Source organism: Lepidochelys olivacea (assembly GCF_965140295.1).
Source record: "Lepidochelys olivacea isolate rLepOli2 genome assembly, chromosome: 16".
NCBI lineage: Eukaryota > Metazoa > Chordata > Testudines > Cheloniidae > Lepidochelys > Lepidochelys olivacea.
Window position 1 is genome coordinate 5604132 of NC_140426.1, and position 8953 is coordinate 5613084.

Sequence of the window (8953 nt, forward strand, 5' to 3'; positions counted from 1 at the left end):
TATTCCTTGCATCTGATGGTCTTATTAAAACCCGAGATCTCTACAAATCACTCCATCGCTTGGAGCCTTTAATTTGATTTAATTCAACACATCTCTGTCTAAAAGCTCTGCCAGAAGGCCTAGACTCAAGGCAGGAATTGCTTAGTGGAATTCACTGGCCTGTGCTGTGCGGGAGGCCAGACTGGATGATCTAATGATCCCCTCTGACCTTAACACCTATAAATCTATTACAAATGTTCCAGCTTTACAGACGGGCTCTGTTACAATCCCTTTCCCGTCTGGGTCTCTTACACTGACCATGCTGTTAAACATGTCTGATTTCACTCAGTGACACCCAATTTCCAGTCATGTTCAGCTTTACATGGTGCATGTATTCTGGGCAGTACCAATTCACTTCACAGGGTCCCTGCTCCTTTCCTGATCAATCCTGTGTATGCCAGGGGTGCCTGAGGGCCAGCTGAAATGGGCCCTATTGTGATAGGTGCTGCACAAACACAGATGGCAGACGGGCTCTGCCCCAAAGAGCTGACAAGCTAAACAGCCCAGCCCACCACAGAGCGGTTATGGAAGGGGTAGAGCATACCAGCAGAGTGACCATGGCATGGTGGCAAAAGGCATGGCAGTGCCATGCGTTGTGGGGTGGAGGGGTTGTTAGGAGGGACGAGCAGAAGGTAAAGGGGTGAGAGGGACAGGATGGGGAGGAGAGGGTTTGGTGGGGAGTGATGGGGAGGGAAGGGTAGGGGTGGGTTGACGCAAACAACCCATCAGCGCAGGGCTGAGAAAGTCCAGTCATGACTATGGCTTCTGGGCCCTGCTCTGGAGTCTCTGGCTGGCTCCACTCTGTGTGGCTGCGGGGAGGGGAGGCACTGCCTGAGTCCTCGGAGGGAGGTCCTGGGGGGTGGCCCCCCAACTGGGCCCCATTTGGCTTCCCCCAGTGCAACAGTTTTTCAGCTGGGGGTTGACTTGCTGGCAATGACCATTAAGACACTGCTGCCCTGGGACAATAAAGTGATCCAGCTACTCTATGAACTCCTCCCCATCGCCTGGGGGAGGGACCAGGCCTGACTGGCCAGTGCCCACCGTGCGCTGCCAACTGCAGCCAAGTGGCGCTTCGCAGGCTGACCTCCATGGCTCCCGACCAGTGACCAAGCCAGGCATGGGCCCGGCTCCTTGCCTGCTGGACCCGCCTGCTCCAGGGCATTGATCAGTGGGAACCAGCGAAGGGAAGAGGCTATTTCCCCCCAGTGCAGTGTCAGGCAATGATGTCACCTGCCCCTCGCCCAGCCTACAACCCCAGCCCTGCCCAGGTCTCTCCGGCTGTCACAGCTGGGCTTTGCCGAGCAGGTCCCAGATTTTCCAGGTGCTCTGACCTACGGCAACCCTCCAGCACCAGCCACGCGCAGCAGGAGGGTCTCTGGGTGCTGTGCGGCTGGTGCAGCGAGGGGAGCCAGGAGCACCAGCCCCAGACCAATCAAACCCAATTTTTTCAATCTTCCCTCACAGGTCAGGTTGTTCAGCCCTTTAATCATTTTGTTGCTCTTCTCTGGACTTTCTCCATTTTCTCCACCTCTTTATTGAAATGTGGTGCTTAGGACTGGACATAATACTCCAGTTGAGACCTAATCAGCGTGGAGTAGGGCAGAAGAATGACTTTTCGTGTCTTGCTTACAACACTCCTGCTAATACATCCCAGAATGATGTTTGCTTTTTTTTTGCAACCGCGTTACACTGTTGGCTCATATTTAGCTTGTGATCCACTATGACCCCAGGTCCCTTTTAAGGCAGTTATTTCCCATTTTGTACGTGTGCAACTGATTGTCCCTTCCTAAGTGGAGTACTTTGCATTTGTCCTTATTGAATTTAATCCTATTGATTTCAGACCATTTCTTCAGTTTGTCCAGTTCATTTTGAACTATAATCCTCTCCTCCAAAGCACTTACAACCCCTCCCAACCTGGTATCATCTGCAAACTTTATAAGTGTCCTCGCTATGCCAGGGGTCGGCAGTCTTCCACAGTGGGTAATCCACTGGTGGGCAGCAAGGCATTTTGTTTACGTTGACTGTTCACAGGCATGGCCTCCAGCATCTCCCAGTGGCTGCAGTTCACCATTCCCGGCCAATGGGAGCTGCAGGAAGTGGTGAGCCACAGAGACGTACTGGTTGTCGCTTCCCGCAGCTTCCATTGGCCGGGAACAGCGAACCGCAGCCATTGGGAGCTGCAGGGGGCTGTGCCTGCGGACAGTCAACATCAGCAAAACGTCTCGCGGCCCACCAGCGGATTACCCTGATGGGCTGTGTGCTGAAGGTTGCTGACCTCTACTCTATGCCGTTATCCAAATCATTGATGAAGATATTGAACAGAACTGGACCTGGAACTGATTCCTGCAGGACCCCACTCGTGCACTTCCAACTTGACTGTGAACCACTGAAAACTACTCTCTGGGAACGGTTTTCCAACCAGTTATGTACCCACCTTATAGTAGCTTCATCTAGGTTGTATTTCCCTAGTTTTCTTCTGAGACGATCATGTGAGACAGTATCAGAAGCTTTACTAAAGTCAAGATATACCACATCTACTGCTTCCCCCCCATGCGCAAGGCTTGTTACCCTATCAAAGAAAACTATTAGGTTGGTTTGACATGATTTGTTCTTGACAAATCCATGCTGACAGTTACTTATCACCTTATTATCTTCTAGATGTTTGCAAATTGATTGCTCAGTTATTTGCTCCATTATCTTTCTGGGTACAGAAGTTAAGTTGACTGGTCTGTAATTCCCTGGGTTGTCCTTGTTCCCCCTTTTATAGATGGGCACTATATTTGCCCTCTTCCAGTCCTCTGGAATTGCTCCTGTCTTTCGTGACTTTTCCAAGATAATTGCTAATGGCTCAGATATCTCCTCAGTCAGCTCCTTGAGTATTCTAGGATGTATTTCATCAGGCCCTGATGACTTGAAGACATCTAATTTATCTAAGTAATTTTTAACTTGTTCTTTCCCTATTCTAGTCTCTGATCCTACCTCATTTTTATTGGCATTCACTATGTTAGATGTCCAATCGCTACTAATCTTTTTGGTGAAAAACAAAACAAAAAAGTCATTTACCACGTCTGCCATTTTCACATTTTCTGTTATTGCTTTCCCACCCGCATTGAGTAATGGGCCTGTGCCACTATTTCTCGAATGCAGCCACCATGACAGGAGTTTTCCCTGCAGCCATGACAGCTTTCTGGGCAGTGATGGGGGCGTGGCATCAAAACATGTCTCCAGAGACAGGTGGGGCACAACGCTGAAGGAGCAAGGTGAGTTCTCTACCTGGGGAGAGGAGGCATGAGGGGAGGGGGGGCTTAGTGGGGCTCAGACTTCAGCTCTGGGGTAGATGGGCAGCGGGAACTTAGGGAGCCTGGCTGCAGACTAAGGCTTCAGCCATGGGGCTTCAGACTCCAACCCCCTGGCCATGCCGCAGTGGACTCCGATCTCTGGTTCTGGTGCTGACCATGTGTATACATGCATATTTATTTGTTTTTCCTAAAGTTAATTAAGTATTTTAGGAAAAATTGTCAGAGCGGCCACCAGCAAGAGTTAGCTGGAGTGCCTCATCTTGCACTTCGTAAGAGTGTTAGCAGTTCTTCATAGACCTTTGTTCTGCCTAATCTGTACGTAGTTGTCATAAATATAAAGGGAAGGGTAAACCCCTTTGAAATCCCTCCTGGCCAGGGGAAAGCTCCTCTCACCTGTAAAGGGTTAAGAAGCTAAAGGTAACCTCGCTGGCACCTGACCAAAATGACCAATGAGGAGACAAGATACTTTCAAAAGCTGGGAGGAGGGAGAGGAACAAAGGGTCTGTCTGTAGTCGTCTTGGCCGGGGACAGAACAGGAATGGAGTCTTAGAACTTTTAGTAAGTAATCTAACTAGGTATGTGTTAGATTATGATTTCTTTAAATGGCTGAGAAAAGAATTGTGCTGAATAGAATAACTATTTCTGTCTGTGTATCTTTTTTGTAACTTAAGGTTTTGCCTAGAGGGGTTCTCTATGTTTTTGAATCTAATTACCCTGTAAGATATATACCATCCTGATTTTACAGGGGGGATTTCTTTATTTCTATTTACTTCTATTTTTTATTAAAAGTCTTCTTGTAAAACACTGAATGCTTTTTCATTGTTCTCAGATCCAAGGGTTTGGGTTTGTGGTCACCTATGCAAATTGGTGAGGCTTTTTATCCAACATTTCCCAGGAAAGGGGGGGTGCAAGTGTTGGGAGGATTGTTCATTGTTCTTAAGATCCAAGGGTCTGGGTCTGTAGTCACCTAGGCAAATTGGTGAGGCTTTTTACCAAACCTTGTCCAGGAAGTGGGGTGCAAGGTTTTGGGAAGTATTTTGGGGGGAAGGACGCGTCCAAACAGCTCTTCCCCAGTAACCAGTATTAGTTTGGTGGTGGTAGCGGCCTGTCCAAGGGGTAATATTTTGTACCTTGGGGAAGTTTTGACCTAAGCTGGTAAAGATAAGCTTAGGAGGTTTTTCATGCAGGTCCCCACATCTGTACCCTAGAGTTCAGAGTGGGGGAGGAACCTTGACAGTAGTTAATAGTAGTTAGTTTTGTAGTGTTAAGTAGAATATGTAGAGTCCCGGCTGGGACTTTGTCCCCGAGCAGGGCATGCCCCGCTCTCCTGGCTTCAAGCCATGTGCATCATGCAGCAGGCTGATGCCGATTAGTGACCCCCATGACAGCTGCCTGAAGTGTTTGGGGAAAGTCCATCGAAAAGACAAGTCTCGCATCGTCCTCGTACACAAAAGGAGCGGGATATCCACTTGAGGGCCATCCTCATGGAGGCTGCGCTTTGCCCAGCGTCAGAGCCCTTCGCAGAGGAACCCACCCCAAGTACTTTGGCTTCAGTGCGAAGCGCACCACCGACACCTGGCTCGGCTCGGCACCGTTCCCCCTCGCCAGTGCCGAAGAAGAGCCAGAAGAAGAGGAGCCCCTTGGCGATGAAGGACAAGGGGGCTGTGAGTAACAGCATTGGCTCCAGGGCTGGAGCACCCACAGAGAAAAATTGCTGGGTGCTCTGCATCCACCAGCAGCTCCCCACCCCACCCCTCCGCTCCAGCTCACCTTTGCTCCATCTCCGCTCCTCCGTGAGAGCACTGCGTGCCCACTTTTTCCACCACCCTCCCAGCGCTTGTGCTGTGAAACAGTTGTTTTGCGTGGCAAGCACTGGGAGGGAGCGGGAAGGAGGGGGAATGTGGTGCACTCGGGGAAGAGGCAGGACCGGGGCGGGGATTTGGAGAAGGGTTCAATAGGGGCAGGGAGGGGGTGGAGTTGGGGCAGGGACTTTGGGGAAGGGGTTGGAATGGGGGTGAGGCAGGGGCAGAGAAAGGGTGGAGTCAGGGCGGGGCCAGGGGCGGGGAGGCACGAGCACCCACCGGCGCCGGGGAAAGTTGGCACCTATGGGTAACGGACCTGTGTCAGGCCATGCACCCAGCATGGGGCCACCACTGAGGTCTGACCCCCAGCCCGTCCAGGGATCCACCCCCCAAGCCCAGGAAGCGGCAAGGGTCCCCAGCCTCTCCCAAGGCCGTCAGTGCCTGAAGCAGTTCTGGCAGCTAAGGAGCACAGTCGACCTGCTCCGCAGGCTGACTTGGCTACAGCCCCAGCACTGAAGGGCAAAAGTGTACCAGAGCGCAGCCTCCCAGGATGGCAGAGCACCTCTGGTCACTGGACTACAGGCACAAGTCTCCATCCCCGTGACCTCAGACCCTGGCACTGCACCCTAGCTCTCCAGCTAGAAGGCCCAGATTCTCTACGCACTCCCCACCTACTAGGCTTGGGACTCCGGAGTCATAGAATCATAGAAGATCAGGGTTGGAAGGACCTCAGGAGGTCATCTAGTCCAACCCCCTGCTCAAAGCAGAACCAACCCCAACTAAATCATCCCAGCCAGGGCTTTGTCAAGCCAGGCCTTAAAAACCTCTAAGGATGGAGATTCCACCACCTCCCTAGGGAACACATTCCAGTGCTTCACCACCCTCCTAGTGGAACAGGGTTTCCTAATATCCAACCTAGACCTCCCCCACTGCAACTTGAGACCATTACTCCTTGTTCTGTCATCCGCTACCACTGAGAACAGTCTAGATCCATCCTCTTTGGAACCCCCTTTCAGGTAGTTGAAAGCAGCTATCAAATCCCCCCTCATTCTTCTCTTCCGCAGACTAAACAATCCCAGTTCCCTCAGCCTCTCCTCATAAGTCACGTGTTCCAGTCCCCTAATCACTTTTGTTGCCCTCTGCTGGACGCTTTCCAATTTTTCCACATCCTTTCTGTAGTGGGGGACCCAAAACTGGATGCAATATTCCAGATGTAGCCTCACCAGTGCCGAATAGAGGGGAATAATCACTTCTCTTGATCTGCTGGTAATGCTCCTACTAATGCAGCACAATATGCCGTTAGCCTTCTTGGCAACAAGGGCACGTTGTTGACTCATATCCAGCTTCTCGTCCACTGTAATCCCCAGGTCCTTTTCTGCAGAACTGCTTCTTAGCCAGTCGGTCCCCAGCCTGTAGCAGTGCATGGGATTCTTCCATCCTAAATGCAAGATTCTGCACTTGTCCTTGTTGAACCTCATCAGATTTCTTTTAGCCCAAACTTTCAATTTGTCTAGGTCACTCTGGACCCTATCCCTACCCTCCAGTGTATCTACCTCTCCCCCCAGCTTAGTGTCATCCACGAACTTGCTCAGGGTGCAATCCATCCCATCATCATTAATGAAGACGTTGAACAAAACTAGCTCCAGGACCCACCCCTGAGGCACTCCGCTTGATATTGGCTGCCAACTAGACATTGAGCCGTTGATCACTACCCATTGAGCCCAACAATCTAGCCAGCTTTCTATCCATTTTATAGTCCAGTCATCAAATCCATAATTTTTTAACTTGCTAGCAAGAATACTGTGGGAGACTGTATCAAAAGCTTTGCTAAAGTCAAGGTATATCACGTCCACAACTTCCCCCATATCCGCAGAGCCAGTTATCTCATCATAGAAGGCAATCAGGTTGGTCAAGCATGACTTGCCCTTGGTGAATCCATGCTGACTGTTCCTGATCACCTTCCTCTCCTCCAAGTGCTTCAAAATGGTTTCCTTGAGGACCTGCGTCATGATTTTTCCAGGGACTGAGGTGAGGCTGACCAGTCTGTAGCTCCCCGGATTCTCCTTCTTCCCTTTTTTAAAGATGGGCACTATATTTGCCTTTTTCCAATTGTCCGGGACCTTCCGCAATTGTCACAAGTTTTCAAAGATAATGGTCAATGGCTCTGCAATCACATCCGCCAACTCCCTCAGCACCCTCGGATGCATTAGATCTGGCCCCATGGATTGTGCATCTCGAGACGCCGTTTCCCATTCTCTTCCCTGGTCATTTGTCCAATCTTCCACTTCTTGTAAGCTTCTTATTTTTGTGTTTAAGATCAGCAAGGATTTCACTGTTAAGCCAAGCTGGTCACCTGCCATATTTACTATACTTTCTACACATCGGGATGGTTTGTTCCTGTAACCTCAATAAGGATTCTTGAAAATACAGCCAGCTCTCCTGGACTCCTTTCCCCCTCATGTTATTTCCCAGGGGATCCTGCCCATCAGTTCCCGGAGGGAGTCAAAGTCTGCTTTTCTGAAGTCCAGGGTCCCTGTTCTGCTGCTCTCTTTTCTTCCTTGTGTCAGGACCCTGGACTCTACCATCTCATGGTCACTGCCTCCCAGGTTCCCATCCACTTTTGCTTCCCCTACTAATTCTTCCCAGTTTGCAAAGATGCCTGCTCTGAATCTTCAGAACATTGTGTCCGTGGAAGTATATCCTGACGTCTGTCCAGAAAATCTTTAGTTTCTCTTATGCTACACAGGGTCGATACTTGTTTCTCCAGACCTTGAACCTTCTCTTCCAATATGGGGACCAGCTTGCACTTTGTACAGACAAAGTCGCTTCTGTCCTGTGGAAGAAAGACAAACATGGCACATCCAGTGCAGGTCACAACAGCTGAATGCTCCCCATCCATATTACCTTCCTTCTAGGAGCTTCCTCAGGAGTTGTAGTGACTACTCAGAGAAGCCGGCAAGATGTAAGCCTTGGTGGGCTCTCCCCGGGCGAACTCCCAGGCAAACTCCCTCTGTTAGCTTCTCTGCTGTTGGCTGCTCAGCTGGTTCGCAGCTGACTCACTTTTTATAACAGTCTTTTTATAACATTACTACAGGGCTTGTGTTTTGGATAGTTGCATTATTTGTTCTAGAAATAACTCATCCACTTTCTCTTCCTGAGCTGGGGGTGTGACGTTCCCCTGGTGTTGTCTGGACCGGTAATCTGCCGGGTCACTCCAATCCTCAACTCTGGAAGCCAGCCTTACTCATCTCTGCTGTGAGAACCCCCACTCCTGGGCTGTTCACGCATAGCCTCTGGCATGTCAGCTGCTCCCAGCTACTTGAGTACTTTTGGCCAGCCGCTGCTTGGATTGTGCAACCGAATGACACTAGCCAATATCGCTGGCCCCAGACACAACACCAGGAACCTCCGTCTTGCAGTGTCCAGTTATGCCCGCTGGACGCTGCAAGCTTATATGAGTTGTCAATTGAACAAAGAAATTGATATGTACCAGGCTTGTTATCCCCAGGGGAGTCTCTGATAGGCTTCAAACCAAATGCATTGCTTCAGGTAGAATAAACAAACACATTTATTAACTACAAAAGAGAGATTTTAAGTGATTATAAGTCAAAGCACAACAAGTAAGATTTGGTCAAATGAAATAAAAGCAAAACGCATTCTAAGCTGATTTTAACACTTCCAGTGCCCTGACAAATGTAGATGCTCCTCACCACAGGTTGGCTGGTTGCCCTTCAGCCAGGCTCCCAGCACTTCAGTTGCTTGGTGATGGTGTCTGTAGATGGAGGCAGAAGACAGAGAGAGAGCGAGCATGGC